The following is a 21,128-nucleotide window of genomic DNA, read 5'->3' on the forward strand; positions in this document are numbered from 1 at the left end:
CTCTTCCTGTTTCAGGCACAAGGACTTCCCTGTGCCTTCCCTTGCCCTGAACTCCTGCTGCCCAACAAGCTAGCACCATGTTCTTCCCATCACATGCCCTCTGCACCTTAGGCTCTGGCAATACCAGGAACCAAGAACTTGACGTTCCTCCAAGCACACCATGGCAACCTACCCAGTATCCTTTCCTGTCTTCTTCCTTAATAACAGACCTTGGGATTTATTCAAGTCTGCCGTTGCTCAGCAAAAGGACTCTATTTTACTGCGTCCTTGGATTCTAGGCAGAGCCTGAGAAGTCTCTCTCTAAGGGGATGATTCACATGGAAGGAAACACCTTGTGCCCCTCTTCCCCCTTCTTCCTCTCCACTTAGAACACAGACATCCTGGGTGGCTCTCCAGCAGCTGTCTTGTGACTTTGAGGATGGCCAAAGCAGAGATTGAGAACTTGCCTCCATAGCACCCTTCAATTGTCTGCTTTGGGACTTTTTTTTTTTTTTTTTAATGAGAGAGAAGTAAGCCTTCATTTAATTGAAGCCACTTACTTGGTTTTCTCTTTTAGACAGCTACACTTAAATCTGATTCAACAGCCGTACGATTTCATGCCTCCGAGCCTTTGCATAGCTGTTCTTCCCTACTGGGAACTCTTTCCTGCCAGTCCTCTACCTGCTAAACTTGTAGTCAAGTCTGCAGCCTCCACTGAGGTCTCCCTCCCTGTGTCTCCCTCCCCTTCTAACTGACCCCTCAAGCAGATATATAATACTTGTCTAATAAATAGTCACAGAAGTCCATAATAGTTGATGAATGAAAACATCTGAGAAAGAACGAAAAATGAGTGGGGCGTCTGCGTGGCTCAGTGGGTTAAGCCTCTGCCTTCGGTTCAGGTCATGATCTCGGGGTCTTGGAGTCGAGCCCCGCATCGGGATCTCTGCTCAGCAGGGAGCCTGCTTCTACCCACCCCCACCCCCCACCCCCGCCTGCCTCTCTGCCTACTTGTGATCTCTGTCTGTCAAATAAATAAATAAAATCTTTTTTTTTTTTTAAAGAAAGAAAGAAAAATGAGTCGCTTCCGTAAACACAACAATATTCTCTACTCCAGGGTGCTGTCTCCTCCTCAGACTTGACCCTTAGCAGATCTTCTTTGGTCCAAAAGCCCAAGAGGAAGATACGGCCTCTAAACCCTACAGATGTGGCAGGGATTATAGTTCAGGCTGGAGATGCTATTTAGCACCGCTCCCACAGAGGAAAGAAAAGAACAGCAAGAGAGAAAAAAGAAGAAAACATATTTCTGAGAGTTAAAAGAAATGGCTAACATTTCATGGAAAATTTGAAGCTGTTTTGCACCTGCATTAGAACTGGGTACACCCCGAGATGGCTTTCACACTGGAGTGAGCATCCCAGAGTCCCCACTGGTTCTTTGCAGAGAGAAGTAGGGAGAACAGGCACACACATTGCATGAGGTAACTGGGAGCAAGTCCCCATTCCCTGGAAGCAGGTGGTGAGAACTGACTGCCACTCCTGGGAAATACTTAGAAGCCAACAGTGGTGAAAAGGAATGTCCCTCTCAGCAAACAAACGGATATTCAGCTAAGCTTGGGACCAAGATTATGAGCTTCTGAAATGAATGAAGCATGCCAACACATTCTCTATGCTTCTCCCACGTGGCCATGTGAGAAGCAAAAATGAAGCTTGGTTTTTCCTACCTATCAATTCACCTCAACAAACTATTCTGGGGACCTAACTGGGCCAGGCAGAGAACTAAGATGAAAACAACACAACTCTGCCGTCAAGAAGACTAGCCCATAAGCAGATGCTTATAATAAATGTGGTAAGTATTAGAAGTTTGTATGTGGTAAAGTCGTAAAGAGGAGAGAGTGCTTATCTTGGAGGATCGGGGAGGTGTAACCAAGAGGGAGACACTGGGCAAGGTTTTGAAGGATATGTAGGAGTTTGCCAGGCTTATCCTGAAGTAGGACACCTGTAGATTCCTTTGTCACCAGAAGTCTTTAAATACAAGTTTGTCCGGGGCACCTGGGTGGTGCATTTGGTTAAGCATCTGACTATTGATTTCGGCTCCGGTCATGATCTCAGGGTCCTGGGATGGAGCCCACATCGGGCTCTGAGCTCAGCAGGGAGCCTGCTTGAGATTCTTTCTCTCCCTCTCCCTCTGTCCCTCACCACATTTGATCTCTCTCTCTCAAATAAATAAATAAATCTTTAAAAATAAATAAATTCATACATACATACATAAATATTTGTCTGGTGGCTCCATTTAAATTAATTTGTCAGGACGATGACTTAGAACAGCACATTTCAAACACTGATGTGCATATGAGCCACCACAAATTTTTCTGGTTCCAAAAGTCTGGTGCTAAGCCCTAAGAATTTACAGCGTGGCAGCAAGGAGATGGCACAGGGGCTCCGAACACTTAGTGTCCGTGCGTCCCTCGCCAACCAATTACAAGGAGCTCTCCAGCAGCACAGGTCCATAGACCACGGTGAGAGAAGAATGGACCTTCTAAGATAATGGGGATTTTTGCCATGTCTTCCCTCCAGGCTGCCTTCAAGATGGTGATTCTCAGCTGTGCATGGACATCCCTGCGAATCTTCAGCCCTCTCCGTGCTTGGGCCACTTGGAACAGTTCTGTCAGAACATCTTTGGGAGGAGGGATCCAGCCTCCATCGTTTCTGGAGTCTCGCAGTGAGCCCAGTGTGCATTCAGGGTGGAGAACCAAAGCTTTAGGGCAAGAGTGCCACTGGTAATTTACAATGTCTGTGACATGATCCCTCCCAGTGACATTATTGCCAACCCACCTGACAAACAAGGAAACAAAGGCCCAGAAAGACAAGTGACTTTCCCAGGGCCACAGAGTTAAACACATCCTCTGACCTGGCCTCTCACTTCCCAAAGCACGGTCCCCTGGCCAGCAGCAGCATTCCCTGGAAACTTGTTAGAAATAGGTCACAGATCTCTTAAATAAAACTATTGGACCCTCCCCCCATCATGCACAAAAAATGTCAGTCTCCAGGGAGCTACCCTTTGTGCTCAGCTGCCCAGCTGTTCCGTGACATCAGAGACTGTCCCTGGACAGAAGCAGGAGGAGCCTGGGGCCAGATGTCCCGGGTGTGAACCCCAGCCTGTGTGATCGTCACTGCAGTGCTCTAACCTGGAGTTCTCCACCCGTTCCAGGGTAGACGAATAACAGCACCTGTGCCTCTTCGGGGAACCGTGCTGTCCACGTGCACACCTGGAGGGCTGAGCCCCCTGCACAGCGGACTTCAGCAAATAGCAGCTACTGGCTCAGTGGTCAAGAAAAGCATCTCAGCCATGGTGTACCGAAGCCAGTGCAGACAGAGCACTCCCCCATCTCTCCTGGCAAAGAGCAATTCCCACGTTCCTTGCCACAGATGTGGCTCTCACTTTCACCCCTCCCTCCATCCTGGGGATCTTCTGCAGGCCCTTTGTTCCCAGAGCAGCTTAGCAAGGAATCCTCTGGGCTGCTGTGGGAAGCTATCTGGGCATAATCCCTGGTGAAAAAAGCAGCTGGCCCTCCAGCTGGGCCCAGGTGGTGAGTACACAGGCCAAGGTGGGCTGAGATAAACCCGCAGCAGCAAAAGGGGTGCTGCGTTGGCCCTTGCCAGCAGAAGTCTCCACTCTTCCAGCCACCTGGACAGGGGCTGGTGGCCCACCACTTCTCTGCCCCGGGCTGCACTGGCCCGTCAGTGGGCTACCCTCAGGCACTACGATGAGTCTCTTTTCTCTTCCATTATACAGCCCAGCTGGCATGCGGGAGCCTCTGGGCACAAAGGTCATGAGTGTTCACCCTGCCTGCAGGGCTCCCCTAGAACCCTTGGCTTTGGCGCTCTGAATTAGGATGGCTACCAGGGAGGAGGGAGAGACAAGATTCTACATGACAAGCTTCCCAGTCACCACTTAGACTGCGGGTCTTTGAATAGTGAGGACATAGCACCCTTAATTTTAAATACTTGCCTTGATCATTCCTGACTGGGTGGCACAGAGACCAGTATTCCATTCTGAGACTCTTTTCCTTCATCTGCAAGGTGGGGTGAAATTCTGCTGCTACTTCGGAGAGTGGGGAACACCCTGAGCTTCCCAGTGAGTGAGGGGAGGAGCCAGGGCTCACCCCATGCTGTGTGTTCCTTCTCTAAAGCCCAATAAAGACCCCACAAGGGTGTTCAAAGATGCTTTGTGATATCATTATTTCCAAGAAGCCATGTGTGCCATGGGTTTCTAAATCAAACAGACTTAAAAGCCCCTGTAACTTATAAGAAATAAGCCGTAAGTAGGTTTTGTTGTTTGGGCATTTAAAAAAAAAAAAATCTTTAAAGTTCTTTGCACAGGGCTTAGCAGATAGGAGGCATTCAGTGTTTCTTTTTCCTGTGTTACTGTCTTTTTTCCTATCTTCCCAAAGAAACTGTGACAACAAAACAACAGGTTCAACCAGGGGCTTCTCTAGAAAGTCACTTAAAGATCGTGACCATGAATGCTTATCTCTAAATCACACTTATTAGTCTGGATCCTTTGGTTATAAGTGACAAGAACCCCAACTCAAATTGGCCTTAGAAGATATTAAAACAGCCTCAACTGAACAATCTAATGGGAATCAGGCACAGCTGGATCTAGGTGCTCAAGTGTATTGTCTGGAATTTGTCTCTATTCTGCTTTCCTCAGTACTGGCTTCATTTTGGGGTAGACCTCCAGCAGCACTGGGTTGACAGACCTGGCAGAAAAAGAGGTCCTTTACCCCAAACAACCTAGAAAAAGTCCCAGAGCTGATTTTTATTGACCCAGATCCAGTGATGTGCCTTTGCCTGAGTCCAGCACTATGACCTGCTCAAGTCCTGTGTGACATGCCATCCTGGAGATAGGGATGGAGCTCTGGCCACCCGATCACTCTGACTCAGTGAAGCATGGTATGTTCACTTCCCAGGACTTTCAGAGCAAAGGATCACACACTGGATGGCTCAGACAACAGAAATGTATTCTTTCCCACTTCTGGAGACCAGAAGTCCAAAGCCAAGGTGTCAGCAGGGTTGATTCCTTCTGGAAGCTCCATGTCTTTCTCCTCAATTCTGTTTCCAGCCATCCATGGTGTTCCTTCCCTGCATCACTCCAGTCTCTGCCTCCATTTTATCCTATTTGTTTCTCTGCGTCTTCACATGGCCGCCTCGTAGTAACATTGGTCATTGGATGGAGAGCCCACCCTAACCCAGGATGACCTCACCCTAACTGATCATATCTGCAAAGGCCCTATTCCCATATAAAGTCACATTCTGAGTTTCCAAGTAGACATGATGGGGGACGCAGGAGAGTGGGGGAAGGGGTACACTAATCAACCCACTACAGGTGGTAAACCGGAAGAAACACTGAGTATGAATACCAGAAAAGATAGGGTATGGATGCTCGACAGGCAAAACCTAAAATCAACAGATGTCCCTAATACCACATAAGACACTGGTTCTCAAATCATCAAAACAGAGATCATCAGCAGATCTGTGGTCCCACTGCCTAGGAATGACGATACCTACTTAACTGCACACAAGAAATACCACAGTGAACCCAATCCCACGGCAGCCAGGAAACCTCTTTCTTTGATGGGAATGCTTCTTAGAAGCTGAGCTAAATTTGTAACAAGTCTGAAGACTGCAATTCTCTTCAGGCAAACTCTGCAGCCTCCCCAACTGTTCTGGCTTCCCATATGTCTAAGCAATCGGGAGGCCTGCCCTCCAGGGAATCGAACTTCCGGTCCTCGAGCCCAGCTGCGTCTAAAAATGTAGAGTCGCTTTGTGAAGACAAAGTCCACCGTTTCCGAATCTCCACCCTCAGGAGGGAGACCCTCCCACTTGGCTAAACCAGACCCATCTTCTCAGAATTACCACCCCCAAGACTCTAACCCAGTTACAGATTTTGCTTCTTTTCCTCCCTGAAGGAGAAAATTCAACTTGCAATTTTGGGGGGAGCAGGGGTGGTGGGGGGAAGGGCAGTTTTAAGACAATTTAAGTCTCTTAACTGTGATAATCCCTGGATGGTAAGATAAAGGAGGTTTTCACGGGAGCAGAAATCATTTTGAAATAAGAAAAAAAATAGTAAAAATATGTCTAAATTTAAAATATCTCCACTGGTTCTATTAAACTCCCGACACCATGTTGGTGAGCTAAGGACTATTGATTTAGAAATGTCTAGGGAATAAGAAAATTCTTCCTCAACAACAGAAACAAAATCTAAATAAAAAGAAATCAGTGGAAACAGAAAAGTACACATGAAAAAAAGATAGATATCCCAGCCAAGGGACATTTAACATTCTTCCTTCCTCAAAGAAACCAAGATCTCCCATTCGGGGCCGTGTTGCTCCCCGGGGACCCGAGACCACGCACACAGGTCTGACTCACAGATTGGGCCACTTTCCAGAGGTGTGACTCTAGGCAAATCCCTTTCCCCATCTGAGCCTTGGTGTGCCTCATTTTCTAAAAATAGCGCCATCCTCCAAGGGTTTTCTACAGCTGTCCTGACACCCCAAGGGGCCGGTCTCCGCACGAGAGCTTTGACATTACAGGGCACGATGAATCAAAGCATGTGCTGGCACATACTGAACAAAAGGTAATCCTTTTCCTCAGAAACATGGTCTGTTTGGTTCGTGCAAACCTTAGGTGTGCTGAAATTCCCACACTCCTCAGCCCTCGGAATGGGAGCAGCACGGCCCACGCACGGTCCGTCCTATTACGATTTATCTCCCTTCGGAGGCACTCCCCACTCACTCCCCTTTGCCTTCTCCCCACTTACAGGCAAGTATTTTAATCTGTTTATATCCGATATAGAGCCTTTTGTCCGTATTCCTTAAAAGCCGTATGTATTTGCCCGTATGTATTTTTAATTTTCGTAAAGTGGTCTCACTTCAAGTCTCGTTTTGCTTCCCAGATGCTCGCTGAATTGAAGATCCAGCTGTGGGGCGCTGATATGTCTGCTCCGTTTCCTCTGAGTGTGCTGCTGTCCTTCATGTGCAGGGCACGAGGCCAGCCTGGCCTTCCAGCTTGAGGGGCTCCTCCCGACCACCGCAAAGACACTGCAGGGAGCATCTCCGTTCAGACCTCCGGGGGTGGGCGGGCGAGTGCTCTGCTTGCTGTCCCGACTGACCTCCTTGTCACTGTGCCCAGAGGCACCCACCCCTCCCATCCCTACCACATCAGCCCTCCGCAGCTTCCTGATAGAGATAGAAAGGGACACCTCTCGCTGTTGGATTTTTCATGTACCGGAATACTAACGATACCAAGTGCTTCTTTGTGTGCTTTTCACCTGAGATGCAGGCGATTCTGCTTCTGAAAACTGGCTGTCATAGTCTTTTCCTATTTCGTTACAAGTTGTTATCTTTCTTCCTGTGGATTTGAGGCTTTTCTTGCACAGCCTACATACATCTCCTAATCTGTCTTCTGATACCCTTGTCCATGGTGACGTGACCGGAGGGCTTTCCCCTGGATGGAATCAAATCCATCTCTTTCTTACATTTGAAAGGCACCAGAATCGTTTTTTAATTTAATTTATTTATTTATTTAAGAGACAGAGGGAGCATGAGCAGAGGGCAGGAGCAGACGGAGAGAGAGAATCACAAGCAGACTCCACACGCCAAGCATAGAGTCCCACATGGGGCTCGATCCCACGACCTCACGACCCCAAGACCACGACCTGAGCCGAAATCAAGAGTCAGACAGTTAACCGACTGAGCCACCCAGGTGCCCCCAGACTCCTCTTAGTATCATCCCCTCTGCTCCACACACCCTCACTGTCCCTACATCACTGTGAGTACACTGTCCTGGCAACCAACGCCAGCCCTGTGGCTTCAGCTCTCCTTCTGGCTCAAGGATGAAACCATGGCGACCTACTCAGGTACGAAGGGCCTTCCTTTACCATCTAATCCCAACCTTTCCACCTCTACTGCTACATAAGCCCCCACGTCCATTCACGAGTCTGCCTTACATACACCGTTCACACTTACATACACCGTTCACACACACAACGTTCACACTTACATACAACGTTCACACTTATATACAACGTTCACACTTCTAAGATACCCTCTTCGTCCATCTTAACAGGTAAATTGTGAAGATTCTTTTAATGATTGCTTTTGCTTTTGCTTTTGAGTAGTTGTGTTTGTTGTTGTTGTGTTTGTTGTTGTTGTTTGTTGTTGTTTTTCTGTACTCAGGACACCACTGCTAGATGCACATTTAACAAACATGGTTTCCATTTTGGGAGACAAGCCCGGTGGCCCGTGACATGTTACTGTCCGTATAATCCTAATCGGAGAGCAGTGCTCGGTAGAAGAAGCAACACTTAGGATCTCTAAGTGTTGGGAGGCTGAGCCTTCATCAGAGAAAACCAGTGCGGGACCTGTGACAAAGGCGGTCAGACAGCTCTTATCCACACTATTGCTGTGGAGGGGAGAGACTCCCGATTAAAGTGAGCTCAACTCCGGCTAAGACAAAGGTACACAAACTTACAAAGGAGCAACAGACATGGAATGGAAAAAGGGCTTTGGGGACATTGAAAAGGGGGAAACCAAAGAGGGGCCAAGGAGCTGTGGAGAAAATGGAAAATTCCAGAAGGGGAGTGAGTGCGGAATTATTGGTGATGGTTGGGCAAAGTGGGTCGGACAAAAAACATTCTGTGATGTGACAGTATTGTACTTTGTTGAGCTAACATTGACCACGGGGCCTGGAACCACTTTTAAGGACACGACCTAGGGCAGGTGGAAGCCAGGCGGAAGCTCCTCAGCACAGGGTTCAGGCCAGGGCCCTGTGTGGCGTGGGAGGCTGCGGTCCATGCCTTCCAGTGGTTAGCGAGCCCGCACGAGGCTGTACAATGAACACGGCAGGGCCGAGACTTAAACACCAGCCCGCCAGACTACGAGGCCCACGTCCACTCCAGTTCTTGGTTGTTCTTTGTCATCTTCGCTGAGATGCTGATTTGGGGTGAGCCCTGTGGAGGCTTGTGAGTGGGAAGCAGACAGGTGGTTGGTGAGGCTGCCCCACCGCCCTCGGCACCGTGGGTCTCCCCTGGTCCTGAGGGGGTGGCAACTCCCGAGAAGGGGCATAAAAACCAGCAGAAAGGAAATCACTTGGTAGAAATGTGTTGTCCACACATTTTGGGGGGGACGGCGGGGGAAGAGCCACTTTATGGGCTGTTGAAGGAATGATTAATTTAAGGTGTAAGAATATCCAAAAGCTATTTGCTTCCAAAATAGGACTATAATTCAGGAGGAAGCCTAAATATGTCCTTCATAACCATGGGAACTCTCAGAGGTTTCTAGAAGCTGCTCTCTCCACCGTCACCATTCTGAGTGAGGTACAATGAACTCCCTGACTAGGTTTTGGCAAACGAAGCAGTTTTAGGAATCACCTGGAAGGTAGCCACGAGGCACTTTGGCGCAAGCCACACCCTGAGCAAAAAGAGACATCAGCAACAGTTCTTTCTGTGGCAGAGATCATCAGGTTGTAAAACTCAAGTCCCCCCTCAGAGTCTAATTTGGATAATTATAGCTTGCCTCCCAGAACTCTCCGGGCAGATCCAACTGGCTTTGGTCGTCATCATTCCTGCTATTCTTCTAAATTACTGGGCAGGGCAGGATTACAAGGCCAAGCCTACCACGGGGAGAATTGAGGCGGGAGCGTGGAGTCCTCTATCTGCTAACTCGTCCCTGCCTGACAGAAACGATTGTTCCCTACAGAACACAATGCACTTCCATAGGGGTGAGGTCATCGGAAAAGTGAGTGAGTATCTCATGGTTTTTTTCCCGTCCGTCAGCTCTTCCCAAGAAGATGGACCTTCTGGGCTGCCCTGGGACCCCAAATTCTCCTCCACAGCAGACTGGGCCCTGGACCACTAGCTGACTCACTGGCAGGGTCATGCAGAAGGTGGGAACATCTTGTCTGAGCCACACCGTGTGGATCCAAATCCGAGTTCTGTGGGTGCCTGGGTCTCCTGGTCTGCAACAGGGCAGGTCGGAGAGACACCTTCCTCAGGGGCGGCCAGGGAGAACCGCGGATTCATCCAAGCACCACATGCAGGGGAGAGCCTGGCCCCAGGCCACACTCAACATGCTCCCGGATCGGGCCCCCAGCCTCTCTGAGCTGGGCCAAGGCCAACGTCACGCACTTGCCACAAATGACAAGAGTGGTTAGCGCATACGGGCCCCCCAGAGAGATGAGCTGCTGCAAGGAGTGATAGCCCTTGCTCACCTCTCCACCTCAACTCTGCTGCCCCTCCCAGGGGTCCCCCACCCCCCAGTGCGGGGCACTGCACCCAGGGAGCCATCACTGATACCACTCTCACTGCCTGGTCCACTTCCAAATCCTAAGCCCCCATGACACCCCGCAGAGCTTTCCAGTTCCCACGCGGACCTAAGACACCACTCCCTGCCTCGTGCCTGGACTATTCTAGGTGCTCCCCAAGCAGGTGTCCCCAGCTCTACTCCTGTCCCCACACATCTGCTCGCCCAACTGTGGCCAGAGGGAACCTCCCAGAGAGCTCAGCCTCCAAAACCCTCCGGAGGTTCAGAACAGTGTCCAAAAGGGCCCCCGGGAACTTGGTCCCGCCCTCCTCTCTGGCCTCATCCCCAAACACTCTCCCCTTTTGCATCCCTGACTCATCAAGGGCCCTTTTCCTAGACCCTTAGGTGTTTCCAGACGCAATGCCCTCTACCTCAAATGCTCCACCTTCCTTTCTCCACCTGGGAAACCCATTCTCTCTGACGACCCCCTCACAGCATCCACCCCCTGGGAGATGTTTCCCTGGCCATGACCCTGACCCCACTCTATACCCGCCCAGCCCTCTGGAACCCAGCTGTGCTGTTAGCACCTTACCTCTCTCATCCTTGCCTCATATCACAGCTTTCAATTCTGTATTCGGGTCATCTGTCCTGCCCTGGTGTCCCCCACCAGCCTGAGAGCCACAGGGGCAGGAGCCTCATCTGTCCCTTCCCCCTCCGTGTCTTTGGAGCTTGGCTGGTGCCCGCTCGGCTGCAGCTGCCAACCAAATGATCCCATGGGAATCAAAACTGTCCTTATTTTTATGTTAATATTTTTTAAAAAGGCTTCCCGTAAATATTTTCATTTTATCTGAATGGCCCTCAGGTTTACCCACTGTTTACCAGGAGCATGAGGCAGTAGTTCTCATACCTGCAAGCGTCATATATCAACAGAGGACTTTCAGAAGCTATAGAAGCCAAACTCCCATCCCCCAAGAGTTTGTTTTAAACAGTCCGGGAGGGATCAGGCCCTGGCACTTTTTTAAATACCCCCCACCTGTCTGGTGGTGGGTATTGTGGAGGGCACCTATTTCATGGAGCACTGGGTGTGGTGCAAACACAGTGGATTCTGGAATGCTGAGAAGAAATTTTAAAAATAAATAAAATTAAAAAAAAAAAAAAACCACCTGACTCCCCCCACATGGTCAGGACTGAGAATGCCGTGGTAAGGGCTGCCCTCTGGGTCCATCTCTGGCCCCAGGGGTCTGTTGGCACTAGTACCTTTGGTCTGGGCAGCCCAGCTGACCTGAGGAAGAGCCCCAGCCATCAGATGGGAGAAAGGGCAGTAGGTCCCAGGTCTCAGATAAGGGGCAAGTAAGATTCAGGCTACTCGCCAGTGCTCTTAGCAAGCAACGGACATAGCAGGAACCAGGGCAAAGGCCTAAACCTTCAGACAAGCTGACCGTCTGCCCAGTGGTCAAGGCAAGGGCCAGCCAGCAGGGCAGACCGCCGCTCCGAAGCTAGCCTCAGGTTCCAGAATAAGCCTGGGCTCCCACAGGCTTGTGAGGACAGGGTCTTAACACACCGCCAGCATGCTCTGCTTGGCTTGTGCCTGGGACCTATCGATCTGACACACCAGCTTCAGATTCTTCAGGGCCTTAAGCCAGCAGAAACCGGGGACAGCAGAGACCAACCAGGGTCAGAGAAAGTCCTCTCTGATTCTCAAGGCGCCTTTAGAGTTTGATGCTTAGAAGGAAACTATTTGTTCCGAGCGAAAGTATTCAAAAGCCCCCAGTAGACAAAGGCGCCATTTGTGAGCCTGTTCCCGCCCACTTTCCTCTCCTCTGGCCTCCTCGGTCCTCAGCTCACGGTGCTGGCGTTTTGTCTGTTTGCGCTTTGTTCTCCTTTTTCAAGTCGGTCCTGTGCTCCCAGAGAAAGACAAGATTGACAGCTTAAAGAGAGCGTGGGCCTCTCCTCTTGGGTCTGCAAGGGTCATCGTCTCCTTGGCCATCAGCCAACCTGATTTAGTGTCCTTCCTAATGATGGGAAAGGGCTCCTGATTAACCACCCACAGACCAGGTCCCATGAAGAGGCGGGGCCGACCCAAGGGGACTGCAGGGTCTGCACAAAAGGGGCTACCAGTAGGTGGCGCCCGGGGCAGCCCACATCTACCTACAGATGTGTCACCTGCATGGCCCTCTCCCCCTCCAGGCAGGAGCCACCAGACGCCCAGGGCATGGACCCCAGTTGGGATTCGTAGTAAAACCAAATTGCCCTACAGATGGTGAGGGCAGCCAGCAAGGAAACTGGGTGCAGAGGGACACAGAAAAAAGGTGTTGCTAGGGAGCACTGTATTCCTCCCTGAGCCGACAGGCAGATTTCAGGTAGAGGGGAGGCCGGCCACTGGGTCAGAACTGCAGGGTTTGGGGGTGTCTAGCTTGAAGGCCACATCCACACAAGGATGAAGATAGTCTTAAAATTGGAGGGGGGAGGTGGGCACCTGGGTAGCTCATTTGCTTAAGCTTCTGTTCTCAGGGTCCTGGGATCGAGCCCCGCGTTGGGCTCTCTGCTCAGCGAGGAGCCTGCTTCTCCTTCTCGCTCCACTGCTCCCCCTCAACTTGTGCTCTTGCGCTCTCTTTCTCTATCAAATAAGTAAATAAAATCTTTTTTGTTTGGTTGGGTTTTTTAATGGAGAAGGGAACAAAGGCAGGGGGACACGGAGAAAGCCTAAGGTCCAGCCAGATGGGGTGGGATGAACGGGCAAAACTAGCCTGGCCTGTCAGAATCTGCCTCCAAGAGCCACGCTGGAGGGGACGCGTGTGCAGAATGGCAGCACCCCCCTCCCCCATACACGCACGCAGCCTCGCTTGCTGGTTCTGGAGTAATTCCTCGTGGCCTACGGAGGTTTGTGAGTTTTAGGAATTTAAGGAGGGCAAATTGCAATTCACTGTCCCCGAGGCCTGGTGGAGGGGCTGGCCCAGCAAGGGGCACAGGGTTAGGGGACACCATGTGCCAGGCTGGAAGAAGGGGCCCCAGGGAGGCAGCCCTGGCACTCTGGGCGCCCTGCTTGGCCTTGTTTCCTCATGCATCTGATGAAGGAGTCCGACTAACATTATTCTGTCATTTGTTAACTCCTGGGTAGCTGGAGGGATGAAAAATTCTATGGGTCCTACGGATTGGGTCCCCCTCTCTTTTGTAACTTCTTCCTCCTCATCGGCTGCCTTCAGCGTTCATGTCCATGACTGAACACTCCTTCCCAAGATAAATTGTGAATGTGTGAAAGGAACAGAACAGAACACAGTCGGCCTTAGAACAAGCATGACTCACCCAAAGTCATACAACCATGCGTATCCACTGAGCAGGACATACCAAGGCCACTGCTAATGACAGGCACAGGACAGTGCTGAAGAACGTCGTTGAACATCTAAGGTAGGTCAGGTCCACTGTACTTGTCAAGCCATTGACCCCCTTAATCCTCCGAGCCATGTAAGAGCTCAAGACTCTTATTTTTTTGGCCCAACAGAGGAGGAAAATGGACACTGAGCTAACAAGTGGCACAGCTAGGAAATGGGTAAGCCAGATTTTAAACCCAGAAAGTCAAGCCCCTAAAACCCATATGCACAGCTTCTACCAAACACTGACTCTTAGTAGTGACAAGCCAATAAAAGAAAATATTCATGAGCGATTCGTTTATCACTTAGCTTCTGCTGTGTAACAAGTCATCCCAAACCCCAGCTCAGTGGCTAAAGCATTTATGTTCCTCAGCGACTCTGCATGTAAATTGGGTGATTTTTCTGGGCTGGGCTGGTTTAGCCAAGGCTGATTGGTCCAGGATGACCTCAGTTTATGGATCTGGTGCTGGATTACTATGAGCTGCGGTGACAGGAGCAAACGCAACACCCGGCAGGCTAGCCTGTACTCAGTCACAAGGCCGATCCTGGGTTCTCCAACGGAAGGGCAAGCCTCGATACACAGAAGTCTTGTAAGCCTTTATTTATATCACATTTGCTAATGTCACATGGCCCAGATCAGACCCAAGAGGTGGGAAAGAGACTCCTCTCCTTGGTTGGAAGGACCAGCGAAGTCGTTTCACAAACAGGTGACATGCCAGGATTTCATTGGGGGATGCTGGGAGCCATTTTTTATAGTTACCACCTATACCCAGAGGTGAGCGTGTGCAGGTAAACACACACACACACACATGCACACACACACACACAGAGGTCAGGAGTTTCATGCAATGCTTAGCATAGTACACACTCAGACATTTATTTTGATGACGCCTCTACTGTAAGATTCAAGTGATGTCAGGTACCCAGACATTCATAAGCCCGAGGATCACCAGAGTCTCGAGATTACTACATCAAGATCACTGATTTGGTTATCTTGAACACTCATTACTAAGGTTACTGCAGGAGTCACCCACAAATAAAACTTTCTTTTTTCACCGGGAAGTGCTAAAGCTATTCCTGTCACCGTGACCATAAAACGCTCCATCCTCTGAGCTCGAGGAATGTATATACAACAATCTATCCAACATCTGGTCTTGGCTAGAAAAAGCCTCTCAGGCATATACACTGTACCAATGACTCGCTATCCAGCCCCTTTATCCCTTATGAACAGAACCTTCATTTTTGTCTGGGGTGCACTGTGCTCCCCACATTGCCTTCCCAGAAGGGCTGGCCATGAGCACAGTTATGGCCAACAAGACACAAGCATAGGGTGCAGGGAGAAGCCTGGACTTCCCACCCCCACCCCTACCTTCCCCTTCCGGCTTCTTCCTGCCTGCCGCGGGGAGAAGCTAGAGGCACAGTGACCACCTATGACCCAGAGCCACAAATGTAAGCACAAAGGTGTCAGAGCAGAAAGCTGCCAAGAGTTTAAATTTTAAAGGCGTCTTGGAGCCACCAGCTCCCTCCTCCCTCTCGTTACCTAAGACACACAAACCCCTTACTTGTTTAAGCCACTGTTTATTGTACTTTCCTGCCACTTGTCCTGAACTCCATACATCCAGAGCCAAATGGGTGATTTCCCCCAAACCTGGTCCTCTGCCAGTTTTTGCACATCTGCAAGTCAGAAACCAAGGGCCACCATGAATTCCCCATCTCCCCCGTCCTCTGTGCTGAGCTGGATCAATGATCTCATACCTGTCTTCATCTCCTCCACAACTCCCCACCATTCATTTTCTGTCCAGCTGCCAGAGTGAAGGGTCTTTCCCACGTACGGATCTTCTTGGGATCTCCTTCTGCTTAGAGCCCTCCTTGCCCGTCCCTCAGGTGAGAAGCTCGGCGCTTCACCCGACGCTTCTGCCCAGCCTGGCAGCCTGTGCCTCCTCTCCATCCCTCTTCCCCCCTCTGGGCTCCATGTGGTTCCCAAACACGTCCCATATTAGAATGACCCCAGATTTAAAATTTAACTAAATCACAACCTCTAGGGGTATGGCACCACCATTTGGGAACCACCATTTCCTTAACCAGTGGTGCCCTCCCCACCCACCCCTGGACCCCCACACATGGTCTTCCTCCTGCCTGGACCACCCAGCCTACCCAGGAAACTCCGTCCTCCCCCAACACCTCCCCATTCTTCTCATCCTTCAACTGACCCTTCAAATGGCAGTGTCCTAGGGGAGGCTTTCCAAACCCCCGAACTAGGTCAGTGTCTAAACTCGGAGCCTGTGACTCTGTCCTCCAGGATGCCTACCTCACTGGGCCCTTACGCTTTGATTTTGTGGTGATTTGTTCAACACCTGTTTCCTCCACCAGGCTCTAAGCTCTCCGATCTCGGGTCCTTTCTGCTTTCACTTGATCACGCCCCCAGGTTGAGCCCACGGTCTGGGCTTAGTCGGTGTGCAGTGCATATTTGTGGAATAGAAGGATGTTACCTTCCTCTTGTAGAGAGAACACTGAGACTCTACACCAAAGATCCTAGTGCTCAAGATCCAAGCCCAGATGTCAGCACCCTCCTAAATCAGGGGTTCGCAAACTTCCACTACATGCCCATCACCTGGGAGGGTGATAAGCACAGACCAGCGGGCCTCAGCCCCAGAGCGTCTGGGGAGGAGCCCAGGCATGGGCATTACTATCAAGCTCCCAGATGACACTGATGCTCGAAGTCAGGGTCCACTCTTGAGGACCCCTGCTCAGCCTCCCCTCCTGGTACCTCCTGGCCATGGGGTGCATGGAGGGCAAGGGAAAGTCAAAGTCAATTCAAATTCACTTTTAATCTGACAACAACCTTTTCTATTTTTCTTTTCTTTCCTTTTCCCTCCCCCCACTTAGGTTTTTATACAAGGGGTATATTTCTAGAGTTAGAATCCAGCGTTTGTCCCAAGCTGTAAGAAGGGCCTCCTTCCTACCACCGCCCTGCTGACAGAGAGAGCCCAGCTGTGGCAAAGCTCAGAGTCTCCCCAGGGGGCTGGCAAAGGCTCCAAATATATTGGCAGCCAAGTGGCAAAGGGGTCTGGCGGGCCGACTTCTATCCTAGCTCACCTGACTCAGGTCCAGAAAGGAGACAAGAATGAAATGCTGCCTGGAGAGAAACGGGCAGGCTGCAGCCCTCCCCACAGCCCTGGAGATTTCCAGAAGGTTCCAGGGCCTCACTTTCAGACACCCCACAGTCCGCTTAAAACCCCCTTCCCCTGCTTCTTTCTTCTTCCTTCAGCTTCTATCAACAAACAGCTATGAACAAACCTGCACGTATCTTTAACACACATTTGGAGTGTGTGAAAACAAAAGGTACAGATTTTGCATCATTTACAGCTGGTTCCACCCAGATAATTAACATTTTCAGCCTGTGAGGTTTGTTTATATTTTGAAATCCCAATCCACAGATCTGACACTCATAACTGACTTCCTTGTCAGGAACGGTGGCCACAAAAAAAAAAAAAAAAAAAAAAAAAATCATAGCTCCTAGTTAATGGTTCATTTCAGGATGGAGATTGCCATGTCAGAGGTATTACAAGTAAAAACAGCTCCATGGGAAAAAAAATTGAGAAAGCTGAAAGATTTTGAACAAAATTCACTGGGTAGAGCTGGGTTACGGGGGTATGGGGGGGATTGCCTGTAGTAAATGTTTTTTCAGCTGATTACAAACCAGAACCAAGACCCCCAAAACCCTCTCACCTGTATTTCACAGACAGGAATTTGGGAAATAATTGTGTCTCCCCCAGCACAATTTGAGAAGAAAGCATTTGTATCTATTGTTCTGTTAATTAACTGTGTCAACAAGATTGTAGAGGAGATGTTTTTAAAGCCTCTTAAGAGGGCAAACATTTTTTAAGTCCCTCTAAGTACTCTAGGAATACCCAAGGATTTAAATTGACAATGATAAACAATCACTAATTATAGTCATTTTAACTGGTTCTCACCAAGGATCTCTTTATTAGATAACACTTGTTAACCTAGTTTCAACTCCAGTATGTATTTAAGGAAGATTAAGTTCAATTTAATTCAAATCTGCATTTATTGAGTTTCCTATAATGTGTCAAGTAATGAGACTGATTATTCTGAAATATGCTATCATTCGGATCAGCCCTTCTCAGTTAGCCAAAAACAGAAAGATTTGCCTCTGCATTCAAAACCTATAACCACAGAAATGTCACATTATTATACATTGTATTAAAATTCTAACTCATCCCCTAACAAGGACTGAGATACTGTCCTGTACCCCCAGCACCTAGCACAATGCTTGTCCCAAAGAAAGCCCAGTACATGTTTTGCAATCACAGAAACAACACGAGCTCCATCACGGATTGTTCCAGAAGATGAAAGAAGAGGAATTAGTGTCACCCCTTTTTGAAAACAGGACTCATTCTCTTTCACAACAGGTTTCTGCTGAGCTGAGTTGAGCGAGTCAGGACAACCTAGGAGGAACATTCTTCACAGTGTACCCATTTCACGAATGCAGACAAGGGCCAGTAGGTTGGGAGGTGTGGGAGGGAAAAGAGAACCCAGGACTGCTCAGCTCCCCTCCAGTCCCCTCAGCCACAGGGCGCCATGCTTCCCATGTGAATCCAGCCCTAGCCCCTAAGCCCAGGTCCACCCAGCATGGGGCCTGGAGTCTTAGCTCTGCTGACAATCCAAGAAAGTGAAACATACTAGAAGCTGTGCCAGGTACCAAGTGTGGTGAAGAAGGAAGGGGTGGGTCAGGGAATGAGAGTTGAGGAAAGAAAAGTGAAGAGGTTTGCTTACATCGCACAAAAGGTTGCCTCACGTTTCTGTTCTTTGTAGCGTCCACGGGATGTGGCTGAACAGAGTAACTACCCCCAAAGAAACCCACGAGTCCCTCTCACCACTCAACAATGGCTATCTTGTCCCTGTGACCTTTGAAGCCAATTAGCTGAGTAGGAAACACGACAAGGTATTCAACATGTAGTGAGGAGTATTGTTGTTGTCATTTAAATGACTGTCACCTACCTAGAGTCAAGTAGGTTTCGGAAGGAGAACAGGAAAACGAAGTCGGATTGTGTGAAGGTTCCTTCATTGAAAGAAGCTGGGGATAGAACTACACAGTTCGAGGAAGGGGGTCTCGGATTCCGGAGGGCATAACCATCTCCAGAGTGGGGTTCCTAAAAAACAGATCTGGAGTCACATTCCCAGAGACGAGGCTACGGGGCAGCCCAGACTTGGCATTTTCACTCCCAGAGCCCAAGCAACTTACTCATTCATTAAACATCTGTTTATTGAGCACTTAACTACGTGCCGGCAGCATGCTGGTTGCTGGGGACACAGCGGTCAGCAAAGCCCTCCAGACCCCTGCCGTCATGGCACCTCCTCTCTTGAGTGGGAAACAGGCCATGACTGCAGAGAAGGTGCCAGGTGGTGGAAAGGCTTAGGACAAAGAACAAAGCCGAGTTAGGAGTGAGGGGACATTACCTCTATTTCTGGAGAGTTCTGAGAAGCTTTTCTAATAAAGAAACAAACTCGATTTCAATATGGATTTTTCCAGAGGAAACGCATTCCGGAGAGAGGGAACACCCAGTACAAAGACAGTAAAAATTCTGGGGCAACGGACTTACTCTGATTCAAAGAGCGCTTGCCATGTGCGGATGCTTTGTGGCAATGATCTTTCAAAGATAGAACAACTCTGCATCACTGATTATTTTGACTCCCATTTTACCCACAATTACATGGGGGAGGTGGCTGCAAATGTCACAGAGGACAGAGGTGACGGCTGAGGAAGGTGTGACAGATGGAATTCCCCGGAGCACAGAGCTTTAGAGGAATTTCACCCCCTTTCCCCCCGGGGAACAGGTCCCTCCTGACAGGCAGTGACTATGTACAGGGGTGAAAAAAAGCACTTAACTACATGATAGCACACTAATGCAGCGATCTAAAAGGATATTTAAGGGGCTCCCAGGTGGTTCAGTCTGTTTACCGTCCTACTCTGGATTTCAGCTCAGGTCATGATCTCAGGGTCCTGAGATCAAGCCCTGTGTGGGGCTCCGCACAGGACTCAGGGTGGGGTCTGCTGGAGAGTCTCTCTCTCTCTCTCTTTGTCCCTCCCTGCTGTGCACAAGCTCCCTCTCTCTCTCTAAAAATAAGTAAATAAATCTCTAAAATGATATTTAGGAAAAGCTTTCTTTAATGATTTGGGTACATGCAATGCCAAAGGAAGCAGAAGAGTGAGCTTAACTATATAAAGAAAATACTGCACAGGAATATAAAATGAGAGGGAAATATGCCAAAAATGTGAGCTCGGCGGCTGTCTCCCAATAGTACATGTCTTTAACTCTTCACTTGTCACTATTTTCTAAATATATCTGCTCTGATAAGTAGATTTTTCTTGATCCTCGGGGGGAAAACCATGAAAAAATACTGTGAAGGCATGCATAGCCTTCTCCTTCATAGGACCATGCTTGGAGTTTCAAAATTTCTATTTATCTGAGAGCGAGAGAAAGAGAAAGAGGACAAGCAGAGGGAGGGACAGAAGGAGAGGGAGAAGCAGGCTCCCCACTGAGCAGGAGCCCAATATGGGACTCGATCCCAGGACCTGAGATCATGATGGGAGCCAAGGCAGAGGCTTCACCAACTGAGCCACCCAGGTGCCCCCATGCTTGAAGTTTTGACCATGACCTCACCTGCAGGTGTGAGTGGCCACACCCCTCATATTAATTCCTCCCTGTCACACTCCCATCCCGCACATGCCCCACTTCAGCAGGCCCTGAGCTGGGCTCAGTCAAAAGTCCCCAGAGCCAGGGTCTGGCCATCCAGGGAAGGAGGCAGGAAGGAAGCGTGCAGTGTCTTCATCCATCATGTGAGCTGGCCAACGGAGTCATATTTTACAAGAGATATGAGGGCTCCACTTGCAAATCTTTCAACATTTCACTGCTATAAATTCTCCTGGCTCTTATTAATAAAATATAACAGTAATTCCTAGAATAATGGCCTATTATCCAAAGTCACCGAATGACAGAGCAATCAAAATTAGAGTGAATTATAGGGCCCGAGGATACGGTGGAAGGGTGGGTAAATTCTGGCTTCGAGAGGAGCAACATTAGGCCCATGCTACAAATCAAATAATATGCGAACCAGTGGTTTAAATTGCTCGAAGAATCACAATAGGATTACAAGGTCACTATCAGCCTAGAAACGGCTGACAAACCAAAGAGTTTGGGCAATGGATGGGCTACAAACTGACCCCCAAATGGCCACATCCGGTTTACCTCTTTACTTCCTTCTCCTTCTCTTCCAATTTATTTCAACTTTGCTTTGAGCCTAAGCTCCAAGTTGGTAGGTAGAGCTATGGTTTCTTCTTCCATCAGGTAAAAACTGTTCCATACGTATGACCAAGAACTGACTGGGCCATTTTGAGGATTTAAGGGAAGTCTTTGAAGTTTAAAAAAAAAAAAAAAAAAAGTCCCTTAGGGACCGTCTC

The sequence above is a fragment of the Mustela nivalis genome (assembly GCF_964662115.1).
Source record: "Mustela nivalis genome assembly, chromosome: 6".
NCBI classification, from domain to species: domain Eukaryota; kingdom Metazoa; phylum Chordata; class Mammalia; order Carnivora; family Mustelidae; genus Mustela; species Mustela nivalis.